This window comes from Engystomops pustulosus, chromosome 10, assembly GCF_040894005.1.
Source record: "Engystomops pustulosus chromosome 10, aEngPut4.maternal, whole genome shotgun sequence".
Taxonomy (NCBI): domain Eukaryota; kingdom Metazoa; phylum Chordata; class Amphibia; order Anura; family Leptodactylidae; genus Engystomops; species Engystomops pustulosus.
The window spans coordinates 24302709-24322132 of NC_092420.1; the positions used below are offsets into that span (position 1 = coordinate 24302709).

At 41.3% G+C, this 19424-nt stretch overlaps 1 protein-coding gene across 1 annotated transcript in view; it reads right to left on the bottom strand.

The window, feature by feature from the left end:
* CACNA1D (calcium voltage-gated channel subunit alpha1 D) overlaps positions 1–16115 on the bottom strand; it is a 260786-nt gene extending 244671 nt beyond the window's left edge. Inside the window, exon 1 of the mRNA XM_072126691.1 lies at positions 15979–16115. The gene's annotated coding sequence lies outside the window, so the exon portion shown is untranslated. The remainder of the gene's footprint in view (positions 1–15978) is intronic.
* Between the last annotated feature and the right edge of the window lie 3309 nt (positions 16116–19424).

Below are 19424 nucleotides of genomic sequence, written 5' to 3' on the forward strand. Positions count from 1 at the left end.
CATAACCAGTCCTCAGTGAATCTCCAATTATTAAAAATAATGGTCTGTCTATCACCGTACATAATTCATGCCCCATCAGGCCCCGGTGATTTATCTATCTTAGTGGTTGCGAGGCAGCGCCGTACCTCTTCCTGGGTTAAACTGTTGACATTCCAAAAAGAATTTACATTATTCCTCATTGTGTCTTCCACCAGGGGATTTTCCTGGGTAAAGACAGTTGAGAAGGCGATATTCAGTAGACTGGCCCTTTCCTCATCTCCTTCCACAATGACCCCCATGTTATTTCTAAGGGGACCCACACTCTCTGTTTTTAGTTTCTTATCATTTATATACTTGAAAAATAATTTGGGATTATTTTTGCTCTCCCTGGCAATATTTCTCTCAGTCTCTATTTTTGCGGCCTTTATCTGCTTTTTACAGGATTTATTTTTATCTCTATAATCCTGTAATGCCTCATCGCTACCTTCCCGTTTTAGCACCTCAAATGCTTTATCTTTCTCGCTTATTGCTTTCCTTACAAGACTAGTTAGCCACATTGGCTCTTTCTTGTTCCTTTTATGCTTTTTCCCATGTGTTTCTCACAGGACTTTTTCAGAATATATGAGAAAAAGTCCCATTTTTGGGGGTGGCTTTTGCCTTTGAGAACATTATCCCAGTCTATGCCTTTAAGGTCTTCCCTTAGTTGCTGAAAATTTGCCCTCCTGAAGTTTTGGTTGCCCCTTCCCTAACGCTCTTAGTAAAGCGTAATACAAAGCGTAAAGTTTGGACAATTCCATTCCTATTAGATGGTTAACAAGTCCTGAGAAAATTGAGAGATGTAGCTGACGTATATCTGACATATGCGCCATATTGTAAGTTCACAATGGAAAATTATCTTTATGTCTTGAAAATACACGGGACATTTGCCTTCATAAGTCATCTTACGGTTTATTCAACCACATAAATCTGATCACATCTTAAAAAGCTTCTGAGCGCGATGCAATTTATAGAACCATTCATGCTTTTAATCGATTGCAAATGTTTCTCTAACTCGGTATGAAACCCAGGTAATTAATTCAGACCACATTAGCTTTGGGTAACATGAGGAACCAAAAAAAAGAGCCTAAATGATGCTGTGACTCTTAATGCACAATGACCGAGCTTCCAAAGTAACCAATTGATTGCATGCATCTGATAGCCATTGACAATTTATTCTTTCATGCTCTGTTCCCCAGTTTCTCAATTTTAAGCCATTACTGAAAATTAATATTGGCACAGACATTTTGATTTCAAGGGGAGTTGTGGTGGGTAAAGATTGACAGAGGTGTCTGCATCTTCAGTTCATAATAGAAGTGAAAGAATATAAACAAAAACATGACTCAAAGCTGCTCAGTGACTTCTTAAAGGGAATATGTGAATTAAAGGAAATCTACCATCAAGATCAATCATGATGATTGCATACGGGGTCAATTGTGCTACCAGGAAATAATGCTGGATGGGCAGCCTGACCAGCAAATCTGGCAAATTGAGGCCCATAGCAACTAGCCATGGCTATGACTGACCAGGGATGTCTCTTGGCTAAAAGCTAGGGGTGTCAATTTGCTGGATTAGCTGTTCAGCCGCCCATATGGCAATTAGAAGGAAGGAGGCCATGGATAACAAATTTAAGGAGATTACCACAGTCACGGTGCCTGGATCTGAGTAAGTGTCCCTGGTTTATCATGATGGATTTTGATGTCAGATTTCCTTTAACTGGGGGACACTTAAAGGGGTTATACCAAGTATTATTGTTATCGTCTATCCACATTAAAGAAAATAACATCTGATTCATGGGGGTCCGACGGCCCCTTAATGCTCTTGACAGTTGGGGTCACATTCTCACTAGTTGAATGAAGTTACAGGTCAAAGTACCCAAGTGCTGTGCTCTGCAATATTATGACGCTACCATAATAAATGGAGCAGAAGGACTCTACACGCGACTTGCACTTATTTCATTTAGTTAGTACTGAACCCTGGTTTTCGAGAATGTTGAGCGTCGGTTCTCAGATCGGATTGTTATCCTGCATCCTTTGGAGAGGAGTTAACAAAAATACTTGGTACAGCCCCTTTAAAGGATATGACGTTTCCCAGACATTTACATTGTCCCAATATATAAATACACAATGGAAATAAAAGCAAATAAAGCCTTTTGATCTTCCTTCCATAATTTGTGTCTATAGCTGTTATCTCTGAATCTCCATGGTATCAGACAACAATCCAACCATGTGTAGACATATTACTGTGGTCAATCTTCTTACTGTCTGTATTTCACTGTATGATATCATACAAAATATAGAATACAAAGCATGGAAGTGCAGGATCGGACTACACAGTGGGGCAGATTTATCAAGCTGTCTGAAAGTCAGAATATTCCAAGTTGCCCATGGCAACCAATCACAGCTCAGCTTTCATTTTACCAGTGCTCATGAATATTTTAAAGGGGAGCTGTGATTGGTTGCCATGGGCAACTAGAAATATTCTGACTTTCAGACAGCTTGATAAATCTGCCCCAGTGTTTGTTTGTTTGTTACCAAAGAGACACAAGTCTGCATTGCAACTGTAGTCACATAATTGAAAGTTAACCCCTTCCCGACATTTGACGTAATAGTACTGCATCGCGGGAGGTGCGTTCCCGCAAAATGCAGTACTATTACGTCAAGCTTCTGGCGCTTATTTGGTATCGCTGTGTCCGTAACAATCTGTACAATAAATCCTAATCATAATTGGACCCGCTCGGTGAATGTGGTAAAAAAAAAAAAAAAAAAAAAAAACTTGCCAAAAATTAAAACTTTTTATCAAATTGCTTTACAAAAAATGTTCTAAAAAGTGATCCGAAAAAGTTACAAGCACCAAAATGATACCAATAAAAAGAGCAACTTGTCACACAAAAAATAAGCTTACAACCAGCTCCGTAAACCAAAAAATACAATAGTTATGCCGCTATAAAAATGGCAATACTAAAACAAATGCAATTTTTTCTATTCTAGTTTTCCTTCAATAAAATTGGACAAATAAAAATAAAACTATATAAATGAGGTATCACCGTAATCGTAGTGATCCGTAGAATAAAGATAATATATTATTGTTATGCTACAGTGAACACCCCCCCATAAAAATGCTAAAAATCCAAAACAAGAATTGATGATTTTATTTTCCTCCACACGTAAAAAGTTAATAAAATTTCTTCAATAAGCTAAAAACCCACTAAAATTAAGTTTTTTTTTACAGTGCATCTCGTCTCGCAAAAAATAAGCCCTTATTTGTCTAAATTGTTTAAAAAATAAATAAAGATTGTATAGCCTATTCCCAACGAGCGTTGTTATAGAACGGTGCGGCGGGTAGTGACTTGCCAACACCGGTCAGGGTAAGACGGCGGCTGTTCACTGATCAGGGTAAGACGGCGGCTGTTCCTGACAGCCATCCATCCTGCCCCATAGACCAGAAGGGTTACGTCCCCCCCACACCTCCAGTTTATTATCGCTGCTATTCAGATGAGCCAATAGCAGTGAATTTACTTATGACGTCAGTAATACCGGTCACCATGTCTGTAGACACGGTGATCGGGGCAGGGTGGCGGCTGTTCCTGACAGCCACCAATTTTGCCTTGCGGTCCAGAGGGGTTTTGTTGCCCCCCTCTGTCCATGTTTGCCGCTATTGGCTGGTCGATTTGGTCCAGCCAAAAGCAACAGTATTCGTCACAATGGGCATCGCTAGGGTGAATAAGAGCAACACTTGGCGATAATTTCCCTACGAAAAACGAAGATTTGGTACAAAAGCGCTGGCCGTGCACATTGTACAGATTTTGCTGTACAACTCTTACGAGCTGTTCCAATGTGCAGGTCCTGCCGTATCATTTCTCCGTTTTCAAGAGGAAGATATTAGGAAACTAATATTGGTACAAGAAGGACGGGCCCCAGTACCTCTGGTTTAGATGTTCCTGTGTTTTGCCAGGACAGCATTTTCCCGGTGAATTCTGCTGCTTCTAAAGGTAGGAGTCAATAAAGAGTCTGTTCCAAAAGAAGAGTTAGGATGGACACTACATACTACTAAGAGACCTTTTTTCCCTTTTGGGGCCTAATTGAATCAAACACCTGTTGGGGAAAATACACAAATTACACGTTGCTAAACTCTCCAAGGGGTGTACTTTCCAAAATGGTGTCTCATGTTGGGGCTTTCCTATGTTTTGGTACCATTATGGCTCTCCAAATGCATCCTGACACATGAAAACTTTTTCAGCCATATTTGCCCTGCAAAAACAAAACAATGCTCTTTCCATTCCAAGTGCGCCCCTGTACAGCAGGGTACAGTGACAAAATGGGTATTGGCATATTCAGGAGGAATTGCCCTCAACATTGTAAAATGCATTTTCCTTTTTAACCCATTGTGAAGGTGCAAATTTTAGTGTTCAATGAATCTATAGTAAGATAAAATTACATTTCTCTAATTTCACTTTCATTTATCTTTCACCCTCATGAAACGCTCATAGGGTTAACAAAATTCCCAAAGGTTGTTTTGAATATTTTGAGGGGTGTAGTTTCTAAAATGGTGTCATTTGTGGGGGTTTTCTGTCATGTGGGCCTTATAAAGTCACTTCTAACTAAATTGAACCTCCAAAAGTAGGTTTTGATGATTTTCGTGAAAATCTGAAAAATTGCACCTAAAGTTATAAGCCTCCTAACATCCTAAATAAAGGAAAAGAGGTTTGAAAAATGATGCCAAGTTAAAGCAGATATATGGAAAATGTTAGTTATCAAGTTATTTTAGTGATATGACCAACTTTCCAAAAAGTAGAAAATTTTGAATTTGGAAAACATTGTTTTTTTCAAAATTTTTGCCAAATTTCCATTTATTTCATAAATAAATACTAAATATATTGATTAAATTTCTCAACCAGCATGAAGTACAATGTGTCACGAAAAAAACAATCTCAAAATCAACTGGATATGTTAAAGCGTTCCAAAGTTATAACCACTTAAATAGACACATGTCAGATTTTAAAAAATGGACCGTGTCAGGAAGGTGAAAAGTGGCTTCAGCGTTAAGGGGTTAATTGTAAAGTTTGCCTCTTTTTAAACTAAATGGGGGTCATTTACTAAGGGCCCGATTCGCGTTTTCCCGACGTGTTACCCGAATATTTCCGATTTGCGCCAATTTTCCCTGAATTGCCCTGGGTTTTTGGCGCACGCGATCGGATTGTGGCGCATCGGCGCTGGCATGCACGCGACGGAAATCGGGGGGGGGCGTGGTCGAACGAAAACCCGTCGGATTCGGAAAAACCGCTGCATTTAAAAAAAAAAATTTGTCGCACGTGCCATACTCACATGCACCAGAAAGAGATCAGTGAACTCCGACGCAACTCGGCGGACCTCGGCGCAGCAGCGACACCTGGTGGACATGGGGCACAGGACCTTCATGAATCGCCAGAAGACCCAAACGCTCGTCTGAGAAGCTGCCGATGGAACGCGAATGGACCGGGTAAGTAAATGTGCCCCTATGTATTGAAGCAATTAAAAGTGGTTCTGTTCCATGTGATTTATGCTTGGCTAGCATGACCACCAATTCAGCAATAGGAAAACATTTGCATGTCTAAAATACTAACTTCATTCTCAGGACTGATGGTGAACCCCATCCTTACCCCCCCCCCCCCCCCCGATCATAAGGTGGTGATATCTTTAACCCCTTAACGACTTGGCCTTTTTTAGTTTTTTCACTTCCATTTTTCACACCCCACCTTCAAAAATCTATAACTTTTTTATTTTTCCACATAAAGAGCTGTGTTATGGCTTATTTTCTGCGTAACAAATTGCACTTCGTAGTGACGGTATTCAATATTCCATGGCGCGTACTGGGAAGCGGGAAAAAAATTCCAAATGCAGTGAAAATGGTGAAAAAACACATTTGCAACGTTTTCTTGTGGGCTTGGACTTTACAGCTTTCACTGTGTGCCCCAAATGACAGGTCTACTTTATTCTTTGGGTTGCTACGATCACAGGGATACCACATTTGTACAGGTTTTATAATGTTTTCATACATTTAAAAAAATTAAAACCTCCTGTACAAAATTTTTGTTTTTTATTTTGCCATCTTCTGGCGCTAATAACTTTTTCATACTTTGGTGTACGGAGCTGTGGGTGGTGTCATTTTTTGTGACTTTTGATGGTGTTTTCATTGCTATCATTGTTAGGACTGTGCTACCTTTTGATCACTTTTTATTAATTTTTTTATATTTTCCAAAATGGCAAAAAAATGTCATTTTTGACTTTGGACGCTATTTTCCGTTACGGGGTTAAACGCAGTGAAAAACCGTTATTATATTTTGATAGATCGGACATTTTCGGACGCGGTGATACCTAATGTGTTTATGATTTTTACTGTTTATTAATATTAATATCAGTTCTAGGGAAAGGGGGGTGATTTGAATTTTGGCAGTATATGGGGATTTTACTCCTCATTCATTACAATGTGCTGATAGCACATTGTAATGAATGGGTTAAAACGAGACAGCTTCAGGCCTTCGTGAGGCCCGATGCTGTCATGGCAACGGATCACCGCTCCCCGTGACGTCATCGGGGAGCGAAGATCCGCGCCAAGATGGCGGCGCCCATGCGGCGCCATCTTTTTGAAGCCACCGGCAGCATTGCCGGCGCGCGGGAAGGAGTTAAAGGGAACCTGTCATCAGAAATTGGCCTAATAAATAGCAGTGCTCAATCAGCTGAGCAGCTTCTAGATGATGTATCTTTCATGGGTGTGGTGGAATCATCCAGAAAATCAACTTTGAAGTTTGATGTAAATTGTCAAGGAGGCAGAGGGTTTAACACTGAAGTTAAGCTTTCCTGCCTTTACTGTAATTGATGGTCCTGTGTCTGTTGACATAATTGATCAGATCTCCTAAAGTCCAGCGCATGATGTCAATCACATGGTAGGAGGTGCTCAGGGAGAGCTTGACTTCAATGTTAAACTCTCCGCCTCCCTGACTTTATACATCTAACTCAAATCTAACTTCAAAGTTGATTTTCTGGATGATGCCACCAAGCTGGGAAAATAAACATGATCAAGAAGCTGTTCACCTTCTTGACAACACACTGGTAGTGGTATATTAGTACGATTTCTGATGACAGGTTTCCTTTAAGTAATTCTCCATTGTTTTACAACATAGGAATAACTTGTGGGTTAGTCGGCCTCAGGGGCTCTTTCATGAAGAGAGTTAGTCTTATCTGAGACATTATTTAGGATGTGACAGTAAAACTATCCGGGAAATACTTCCTCTCTCAAGTCAAGACAACAACAACAAAAAAATCAAACAAGGAAATAAATAAAATATCAACTAGAACATTTCACATCTGCTTTAAAAACAAGACGATGACTTCTATGTAAATAAAAGTGACGGCATCACAAGCTGATTACAGATTCCCCTTGATGTTGATGTCTTGAGTTTTTCGCTTTGAACATACCCTGCCATTTCCACAGGTTGACAGCCCCAGTAGACAGCTTTATCTAAATGGCAAGTCTTTTAAAATGCAAAAAAAAGAAATTGATAAAATCCACTTCTTCCAAATAAGAGAGGATTAAAGCTTCAAAACATAGAGTGAGTGGGGCAGACAGGGACATCTGTAACTTTGCATACGAGAGATCCACTACAATGTTTAGTACAATTACAGGCAGTCCCCGGTTACATATAAGATAGGTTCCATAGATTTGTTCTTAAGTTGAATTTGTATGTAAGTTGAAACTGTATATTTGTATATTGTAGTACCAGACAAAAAAAATTTTTTGCCTCTGTGACAATTGGAGTTTCAAAATTTTTTGCTGTAATTGGACCAAGGATGATCAATAAAGCTTAATTACAGACACCTATAAAGGTAGATCGGGTGGTAGGTGGATGTAAGGGACGTGAGGATAGCTCTTTTTAGAGCTAATCCTCACGTCCCCGCTAACTTTTGGTAAACTTTATTGAACTAATATGTAAATTTAGTTATGCGGCTACTGGGGCGTTGAGTAGCCGGGCACGAGGCTACACAGCGCGGCTACTCCACGCCCCAGTAGCCACGTTACTCCTCCTACCCTGTTGCGTGCGGCGCGCAGCTCCTCGTAGCTGTGCGCCCTCGATCGACAAGCAGGCTACTGCGCATGCGCAGTAGCTCCGGCCTCGGAGCTGGGGCCATCATGACGGACGATGGCGCGCAGCTAGGAGCAGTTACAAGCTACGCGCCGCATGCAACAGGGTAGGAGAAGTAATGTGGCTACTGGGGCGTGGAGTAGCCCCGCCGTGTAGCCTCGTGCCCAGCTACTCCACGCCCCAGTAGCCGCATAACAAAATTTACATATTAGTTCAATAAAGTTTACCAAAAGTTAGCGGGGACGTGAGGATTAGCTCCAAAAACAGCTATCCTCACGTCCCTTATATCCACCTACCACCCGATCTACCTTTATAGGTAGAATCGTGGTGGTAGGTTCCCTTTAAGTAGGGTACCGTCTGTACTTACTTATTCTGGGATAATAGTATATAGTTACAGTATATAGTTGAACATTTATTTGGTTATTCCTATCATTTTAGCTATTGCTTCCAACTTTCTTCCCCAAAATTAAATACAATGGGCTCAGCCAAGCATGCAAGTCTTCTCACTCGCAACAGGAGAGTCACTGCTGCTGTATCCCTCTGCTAAGGACTTCTATGGGAAGATAATTATATCAATATCTGATATGCTTGACCGTTCTTTCCCCTGACATTTGCCATTAGTCATGAGTCAGGATACCACCATAGTGGTTTTTAGAAAATTACCACCTATCAGGTCAATGACATCTATATAAAAAAAGAGAAAGAAAATTCACAGCTGGTGACAAATGGAGTAATGAAAAATGGATTTTTTTACAAAAAGACGAAATAGTAGAAGATTTGTGTGGGCGATGCATCACAACCAATACATGTGGTTACCTATGGGATACAGCAACAACCCTAATTCCGAGAGAACATATAGATAATGTCAATATCTTGTTTTGAATCGCCGGAAGACCGAATCCACCGCAGAGAACGGGCCGCTGGATCGCGGATGGGCCGGGTAAGTAAATCTGCCCCAATCTGTCCATGGTGATGTGATGGACGTGCAGGTGCATGAGCCGTTATTATCACAGAGAGTAATAGGAGTTGTGTGATACTAATGGCTCCTGCACCTGCACCTCCATCACATCACATGGACAGATTTATATCCACTGGAAGTAAACATAAAAGCTGTATAGAAGGAGATCTAGAAAATGAGATCTAGAAAATGGGGACGAACTGATACAGAACGTATATTGGAAAATTGCATAACTTTTCCTCACTCAAGTCATATGAATTATTTGTTGAAAGTGGACAAAACCTTTAAGGTTTCAGGAGGATATATCCTCAGAATGGAGGGCAGCAGAATATCCCAGTGTATGCTCATACAGCAGGTTATGGCCTCTGGTTAAGGCCGTTACCGTTAAAAATGGAAAGATCGGTGAACATTCACAGCGGGCAGTGATTCGCTGCCACCAATGTTTGGGGTGTCTCCATATATGAAGAGCAACATCACTAAGAGAAACCCCACAGCCTACACTCCATAGAGGCCAGGGACGGATGCCATACAATGATATACATCCTTATAATCTCTAATGACCACCACCATCTACTGCACTTTATAATTCTGTGTTACCTGCTGGATGCGGCATGTGCTAAGCATGTGGAGGCCCGAAGGATGCCTCTGTCTGCCAATATATGTCTATGGACACATTGGGGCACATTACCTGTTCGAGGAGTTTACCCGAAGTGCATTCTTCAACGATAATGCACTCTGGCCGATTCACTAAGATTGTGCGCTCAGGTCCACTGGAGTTCTCCTTCTTGTTCCTGGTGTATGTAAGTGCATGTCTTACAGGTCCGACAGCCCGCCCCCAATTTCTGTTGCATGAAAGTTGGTATGATTACGCCAAAATCCCATCATGTGATACAATCCCCAGTTAAATACCTGTCACAGCGGCGCAAATACCAAAAATTTCGAAAATCTGACGAAACTGTGATCGGTGGACCCTAAGCCCCATTCAGTGTATATGCCAGGGGCTAAATACACTGAACATGTCCAAAAAATCGAGGATGCGGCCTTAGTCCCACATTCAAGTGAATGGGATTGAGATGACAGATATCACAGCATCTATACTATCTATGGTGCTTTGCTTTGTAGGACGAATGCTGCTTCCTCGAATCCGGCAAATTGGTGTGTGACCAATTTTACTCTGCTTCCCATTTAATAGGTCCCAATGGACAACCAACCTAAACATCATCTTACTTTAAGTTACTAACACAGAAAGCTAAAGAAAAACTAAACTGTACCACATAGACCCAAAAAGGTAAAGTATAGTCCACACACACAGGAAAGGCACAGAAAGGCACACCAAACATGGGGGAGAGGATATTAGAAACAACAGGAAGACACAAAAAGGACGGGGGCAGAGAAAAGACAACAAAGTGGCCATGAACAGAAATAAAAGGTGCCCCCGGTCAAATAGGAACCTGCCCTATACAGGTTCCAAACTCCTGAGAGGCTCCGGAAGTCAATCCACAGAGACCAAATTCTAGAATATCTTGAGATCTGAAGGTCCAGAAAAAGGGAAGGGGGCAGGAGTGAAAGGGAGGTTTTATTTTTAAATGCAGTGTCACAATTAGGGTGAGCGAACCTGCTGCTAGCTGAATCCATGCGCAGGGTACAAGCTGGTAGGGAGCCAGGTAAAACTTTGAACTAATTTATCTTTTTCAGAATAAATGACAGAAACTTTATAAAAACTGTTGGAGGATATGATGATTAAAGGAAACCTACCATCTCGGAATTGCCAATAAGGTAGATCCGGTGGCAGGTTCCTCTAATAAATGCCATTGGAGCCCTTTTTAGGGCTAATCTTTTACTGCCCACTAAGTTTGTAAATGTTTTATTGCCCTAAAATGCAAATTAGTTAAAGAGGGCGTGGGGCGTGGAGTAGCTGGAGCTGAAGTTACATGGCGCGACTACTCCACTCCCCAGTAGCCTCTTTTGATCCTCTTACTATATCTTCTGTGCGCAGGTCCTGTTAGCTGCACGCAGTTATCTGCGCATGAGCTGGCGGCTGCGTGTGCTGGGTTCCAAAGCCGGAGCTACTGCGAGTATGCGCAGCAGCCGGCTTTGCATGCATAGTCTATGCAGAGCGCAGACGAGTGCGCGTAGATACCAGGAGATGTGAGCTGAAGATCTCAGAGTAGGAGGATCAATAGTGGCTACTGGGCGTGGAGTAGCTGCACTATGTAGCCTTAACTCCGGCTACTCCACGCCCCAGTGGCCTCACTAATTTGCATATTAGGGCAATAAAACATTTACAAACTTATTGGGCAGTGAAAGATAAGCCCTTAAAAGGGCTCCAATGGCATTTATTAGAGGAACCTGCCATTTCTTTGCATTACAATATAATTGTGTTTTATAACTTACCTTGCACCTTGACAGAATCCTCTGTGTAGTCCTAGAGGTTGGGCTTTGGTTTGGATGCATTTCAAAAAACAACATGTCACTTGTCTGTGCTGCAGACTGCTCAGCTCTTGGCCCTCACTGAGGTCACAGTCTGATGAGCTGACATCAGTGGGAGAGGGAGGAGCTGTGCAGGAGCAGGAAGGTGGGGGCTAAGAGCTGAGCCATCTGCAGCACAGACAAGTCACATGTTGTTTTTTTAAATGCATCCAAACCAAACCCTAACCCCTGGGACTACAAAGAGGATTCGGTCAAGGTGCAAGGTAAGTTATAACACACAATTATATTGTAATGTAAATGCTTAGAAAAAGCAGAAAAGCATATTTGCAATGCGGCTGCAATGGACTTCTGCAACCTGTCTTTAGTGAAAATGAGGTCCTTGTTGACAGGTTCCCTTTAATGTCAGTGGGGACATGGACAATTCTAAAAAAGGGTCTTGGTGACTGGTTTCCTTTAATCTCTTGGATCCTATACAGTAAGGGTGATAGCTCCACACACAATGCACCAAAGTCAATAGGTGTAGGTGCCGCAGGCCCATATACTAGGGAGCTGTACAACAGCCATGTCACATAGGGAATTGTGTATGAGGCCAAAGCAAAGGAGAAAGTTGAGACATGTTTTTGTAATTAAAGTTTTACAGTAAGTTTTTTTTAAGTTCTGATATATTATAAACGACAACACATGTAACCAAATCATCATTATTAAGTTGGATCATGCACTAATAACATATGCTAATACCATATATATGTATACAGGCAGTCCCCGGGTAACGTACAAGATAGGTTCTGTGGGTTTGTTCTTAAGTTGAATTTGTATGTAAGTCGGAATTGTATACATTATAACACCAGTAAAAAAATGTTTTGGTCTCTGTGACAATTGGATTTTCAAAATTTTGGGTCATAATTGTCATTACAATAAACTTAATTACAGACACCTTTGATAACTGTTATAACTGCTTTTAGTAGCCTAAGGTTAAAGTACAGTAAATTATCAACATCCAGAGGTCCATTTGTAACTTGTGGTCGTCTGTAAGTCGGGTGTTCTCAAGTACGGAAACAGAAAGTCCAGGCAGCACGATGCAATTAAGCAACAATGGCTGCAAGCTGTGTAGGACTGGGTCAAAGGTCCTCCACTGACAAAAAACAAGAAAATGAGCAGCACTCCAGACGTCAAATCTCGTGAAAAGTGTGGTCTCTTTTATTCCATGTATAGCAGTAGCGACTTCTCAGCTGGTATAGAGCCTTTTTCAAGCCTCGACTTGACATCTGGAGTGCTGCATATTTTCTTGTTTTTTATTATATTATATATATATATATGGAATTGTAAAATAATATATAAAAAAGATTGGTAAGATACAAATTAAACCTTTTCAAGGTCTCGATTGTTACACTTACGTCAGTATGGGGCTGTCAGATATTGAATGGTTGGATCCCTCATATTGCAGCTTTCCAGGGGACAGAGTCTACAACATGCTTAAAGATCTGTATTACCAGATTTAGGGATATAAGCTCTGGTCTCACCATTGCTTTTAGCCTTTGAGAATAAATGTGATTACATTGAGCAGTTGCAGGATCCTGCAAAACTGTCCCTTTCACCCATACGGTCCCATAATGGGAGCAGCACACATCCCAATGTCTGCTCTTCTGTATTCATAGATAAAGCAGGGCCACATAATGTGGTCAAACAAGAAAACTATTATCTACTAACTAAACAGAAGCCAGTGATTGTCCCTACCACCATATGCTTGATATCCCGTCTGTGCCTTGAGTTTTTTATTCAATGCAAAGGCTTGAATAGTCCTGATCTGGTGTATTATATATCCTATAGGAATATCTATTAGCGCAGTTATTATGTCCTTATTGACTTTTCAACTGAGGGAAAGAGAAGCTTTAGAATCTTCTATTAAACTAGTTATAAAGGGTAAGATAAAGCTCATTCAGGAAATTCATAAGACCCTTTTAAATTTTATATAATTAGAGGTGCCAGTGGCACTTCTCTTCCTGGTGTCTATAGATAGTTGAGATATATGAGATATTTGGAGCTGTTACAAAGAATTGGTTAAATTCCTTGTAAATGGTTATTTTGTGCTGCACTTTTTTTTGGTACTGCTAGGGAGGTATTTTGTGCTGCAATGTGGTTTTGGAACGTCTTAGGGGGAGGTATTTTGTGATGCATTGTGGTGTTGGTCATGCTGGGTAGGTATTTTGAGCTGAGCTGTTGTGCTAGTACTGCTGGGGAGGTATTTTGAGCTGAGCTGTTGTGCTAGTACTGCTGGGGAGGTATTTTGAGCTGAGCTGTTGTGCTAGTACTGCTGGGGAGGTATTTTGAGCTGAGCTGTTGTGCTAGTACTGCTGGGGAGGTATTTTGAGCTGAGCTGTTGTGCTAGTACTGCTGGGGAGGTATTTTGAGCTGAGCTGTTGTGCTAGTACTGCTGGGGAGGTATTTTGTACTTTTGTACTTTTTTGTACTGTCACATTTAGTGCTGCTTAAGAGTATTATGTGCACAAATGGTGGTATTGGGTTATTAAAATTAACATAGGTGCTGGTCATAATATTTGACATGCACATTAGTATTTGCTAGCTCAAGGCCATGGAATGGCTGATGAAGCCAAAGCAGACCCAGTCTAGACACTAGCACTAGACTTTACCTTCTTCAGCCACCAATACGGTATCTGCAACAAATAATTGGATTGAAAGTGACTCCTGTTCGACAGGCTTTCATGCATAGCATATGGAGGCAACGGCCACAGCAAGATACACTTACCATCCTTCATGGGGGGCAGAAACAGTTTATGTAGTTTTTCTAACAACACAGGAAGGACCTGTGACCCACATTACTGATAACTTTTGCTTAGTAGTTCCCAGGCCCCAAGAAGCTGAAGGCTGATCAGGCAAATTTTTTGCAGATACTCTGGGAATTGTTGGATTCATGCTCGCATTCAACCCTGTATTGTATTTCCCATTGGCCGCAACCGCTTCAGTATTCATTACATGATTTTAGCCCTTGCCCATTATTGTTATTGTTCCACCTTCCTGCTCCATCAGTCAGTGACTACTTGACAAACACAACCTGGTGATCCCCAGCAACAAATTTAAATGATCCTTGCACAGAGGTTATAGGGCGAAAACCTGCAGATGCTTAGACCCTGCTATCTGACTTGTAGTCCTGTGAGCAACAGTACCAGATTTATTGGCAGTTATAAAAATCTGTCTCTTTGGTTCTGTAGCTCAGGTGCGGCCTGAAAGCTTAAATTCTTATCTTTAACACAACACCAAAACCATGATTCTAGCTACTACAGAACTAAAGATAGGAGCAACTGAAGTGACTCTCCCCCTGCAGCCTCAAAAGTTGACTCATCTCAGGCAAAAGTTGACTCTTTTCAACTCATTTTCATATTATAATTATTCTTTATCTATATAGCGCACACAGCGCTGCACAAAGCTTGTTCAATTGGTCCCTAACAGTATATTTTGGAGTGTGGGAGGAAACCGGAGGACCTGGAGGAAACCCATACAAACACGGAGAGAACATACAAACTCTTTGCAGATGTTGACCTGGGTGGGATTCAAACCCAGGACCCCAGCGCTGCAAGGCAGAAGTGCTACCCACTCAGCCACTGTGCCGCCATATTGATTTGGAGAACATTTTTTTTATAGGTGAAGAAGTGAGATTTCACATAAATGAGGCGTTCTTAGAAAGAATATGTCATACCCAGTTTCTATCCAGCCCTAAACATATATTCACTAATATTCACTAGTCCCTGTAGTATATTACAACATGTTGAACACACTCCTATGATGCACATAATACCACCCTACCCCCCAAAAACAAAGCATAACACATCATGGACACCTAATAAATCCATCCTCAGAGAACACTGAAGTTACTAAGCCAGAAATAGAACTTATGTGAAGCCCACAGTTCTATTCCACTATAATAATTGTATATATAAAGATGGATGTGACGTCTTTCCATTGTATATAACTTAGTATGGCTAGAAACTTTTAGCTTAATCCTGTACTTAAATCCTTCCCCAATAAGCAGAAGAGAACAGAAACTACTGCCCATACCAGTCAGGGAAGCATATAGGGCTAATAATATGTACCATGCAAAGGATGTCCCGTGTATTGGTGTTATGGGGGTTATGTAATACAGGATCTCTAAATTTACTTTATGTAAGGGGAGAATTTCCCTTTATGACTCAGCAGAAAGTGACATTACATACATTATAGTTTGATCGCAAATGTATCCTTTTCTATAGAAGTCTGATGACCGTCTAGATATGAAGCCTAAAAATGACAATACTAATATAATAAACTCTGATAATACAAACTTTCCAGCTCATCTGCTCACACTGAGCTCTCAAGAGTAGTCCATTCCTTCCTGAGAGCTCATTAAGTGTCCTCTCAGAAAACACATCTATCCCACGAGTTACAAGTTTGCAATGTTTCTTACCTTGATGCCAGTGGCATGTTCCAGAGGATAATATCTGCGGTGTAAGTGCCACTTAATTTTACGTTGCCAGCAAAGACGAGCATTGGAAATAATTTCAAGTCTTCATCATAATCACCAAAAGGAAACCGGACACCGGCCTGGAAGGATATAGGATATTGGATCAGCTGTCTGTAGCAGATCAACGCTTCTAAAAGAGAGCAAATCAATTATTCATTCTTCTCCAGCGTCGTAAGAGTAACTCACAACCTGTCCTAACCTTTACATTTGCTACACTTGGATTCTGAAATAAGACTAAAGGATTTCAACCTTTGGAAAAGTTAATAGCTAAGAGCAAGTTGTTTGGTAATATTTGGAGGTTTTTAATCAACTTGGGTTATAAAAGGTTCAATTGTATATAATTACTCTAAAAACTTTTTTTCTTTTTGAGGATGGGACTTATTTGGTACCTTCACAACTGCCATATGGTTATATACTTCCTGCACATACCCCGTACAGATAGCAAGTGCATAGATGTAATAACTGTAGCACACCTCAAATGGCTATATCTTCTGAGCCGCAGAACATGAAAAACAGTCTGGTGTCATATTAAAGGGAACCTGTCACCGGGGACCTCATTTTCACTTAAGACAGGTTGTAGAAGCCCATGACACCTGCAGTGCAAATATGTCTCTCTGCCTTTTCTAAGCATTTGAATTACAATATAATTATGTGTTATAACTTACCTTGCACCCTGACGAAATCCTGGGTTAGTCACAGGGGTTGGGCTTTGGTTTGGATGCATTTCAAAAAACAACATGAGACTTGTCTGTGTTACTCTCTCATCAGATCTTATCCCACACCTTTGTGAGATTACATCAGTGGAAGAGGGAGGAGCTTTACAGGAGCACAAAGGTGGGGGCCAAGAGCTGAGCAGTCTGCAGCACAGACAAGTCACATGTTGTTTTTTGAAATGCATCCAAACCAAAGCCCAACCCCTGGGACTACACAGAGGATTCTGTCAGGGAGCAAGGTAAGTTATAACACACAATGTAATGCAAATGCTTATAAAAGGCAGAAAGGCAGATTTGCACTGCAGCTATGATGGGCTTCTGCAACCTGTCTTTAGTGAAAATGAGGTCCCTGGTGACAGGTTCCCTTTAAAGAAATAAATATTTCCTTTAATATTGTGCCATGATTGTTTCACAGAACTGGAGAAATCCACTGTTTAAGCTACAGTTAAAATGTGATTTTTATATAGAGCTGCCCATTACCAATTGTAAGTTTGACAGTGAATATCTTCAGTTCTGTGACACCTGTAAACATGATTCTGCTATAATATTAAAGAGGAGATTCTCCTGTGTTTCTTGTTGCCCCATTTCATTAGATATAGCCATATGAAGGCAAAAAGGAGAAGGAGCTGCAAGGAGACACAGCTGACAGCCTGCAGCACATGCACCCTCTGCATCTGTAGCTCAACCTGGGAAAGGGGCATGGATTGATGCATTACATATTTTTAACACATTCTGGTAAACGTTTATTCAAGTTTATTACTAAGAAAATTTTATGTGAAAAATTACAAAACCTTAATCATGTAATTAATAAAACTATCATATCAAGTTAAAGTCACACAGGTCATGAAAACAAATAAGTAAAAATTGTTATGGTATGTACGGCAAAGATATCATCATTTAAAGAAGAGCAGAACAGAACTGCAAAACCTGACCTGGACATTCAGGTATCAATGAGTCTTGGTCATGAAAGGGTTATAGAATATGAAGTGTATCTCCTGGATTACTGTGACAGCTCTTCGTATGTCAGTATCAGATTGGGAGGTGGGGGTTCCTACAGGTAGAGGAACCTAAAATGTCTGAGGTCCTGGGTCCAAGTCTTAGGGTCAACATCTGCAAAGAGTTTGTATGTTCTCTCCGTGTTTGCATGGGTTTCCTCCAGGTCCTCCCGTTCCTTCCCACACTCCAAAACATACTGGTAGGTTGATTAGATTGTGAGGCCCATTGGGGACAGGGACCGATTTGGCAAACTCTGTGCAGCGTTACGTAATCTGTGTGCGCTATATAAATTATATTATTTATTATTATTATTATGCCATTAGTGTTACTCACCCACCCTTGCTGCTAAGCAAAGCTGCAATGCCCAGAGCCATGGATTCTTCCTATGTCCCCATTATAATTTCTGGTGACATTTAGATAGGTCATGAATAGCAAAAAATCACCAATTTACCCATATATACTTGATCTCAATTATTATTGGGGAAGCGGGGGTTGAAGGGTCAGCCTTACTTTATTTGTGTTTAATAACATATTCCTGGAGTGAACTGTGTTAAAGGGACATTATCTTAGCAGTCATAATTACCGTAGTATGATAGGATACAAGTACTAAGCTAATAGAGATATACCATTAGTAGGTGCCATATGTTAAAGGGATTTTCCTAGTCATTTCTGTAAACCCTGTTGGGGCCACACACGTTTTAACCCCCACCCCTCCATAGAAACCAAGCCAAAACAGAGTATAACAGGATTTTTGGAGTAACTGGATAACAAACAGATTAGAGGGTGATTGCGGGTCGTATTTAGAGGTGTTAGACTGCCAATGTGAACACTCAGAGAGTGGTAACCAAAAGTGGGGGTAATGGTGAGGGGTAGAGTGGGCATTATATACAGTATGAGGGGGGCACAGAGATGGTCTTACACAAGGGGGTGTTATATACAAAATGAGGGGGCACAGAGATGCTCTACCACAAGGGGGTGTTATATACAGAATGAGGGGGCACAGAGATGCTCTACCACAAGGGGGTGTTATATACAGAATGAGGGGGCACAGAGATGTTCTACCACAAGGGGGTGTTATATACAGTATGAGGGGGCACAGAGATGGTCTACCACAAGGGGTGTTATATACAGTATGAGGGGGCACAGAGATGCTCTACCACAAGGGGTGTTATTTACAGTATGAGGGGGCACAGAGATGCTCTACCACAAGGGGTGTTATATACAGTATGAGGGGGCACAGAGATGCTCTACCACAAGGGGGTGTTATATACAGTATGAGGGGGCACAGAGATGGTCTACCACAAGGGGTGTTATATACAGTATGAGGGGGGGCACAGAGATGGTCTACCACAAGGGGGTGTTACATGCAGTATGAGGGGGCACAGAGATGGTCTACCACAAGGGGGTGTTATATACAGTATGAGGGGGCACAGAGATGCTCTACCACAAGGGGGTGTTATATACAGTATGAGAGGGGGCACAGAGATGGTCTAGCACAAGGGGTGTTATATACAGTATGAGGGGGCACAGAGATGCTCTACCACAAGGGGGTGTTATTTACAGTATGAGGGGGCACAGAGATGCTCTACCACAAGGGGGTGTTATATACAGTATGAGAGGGGGCACAGAGATGGTCTACCACAAGGGGGTGTTACATACAGTATGAGGGGGCACAGAGAT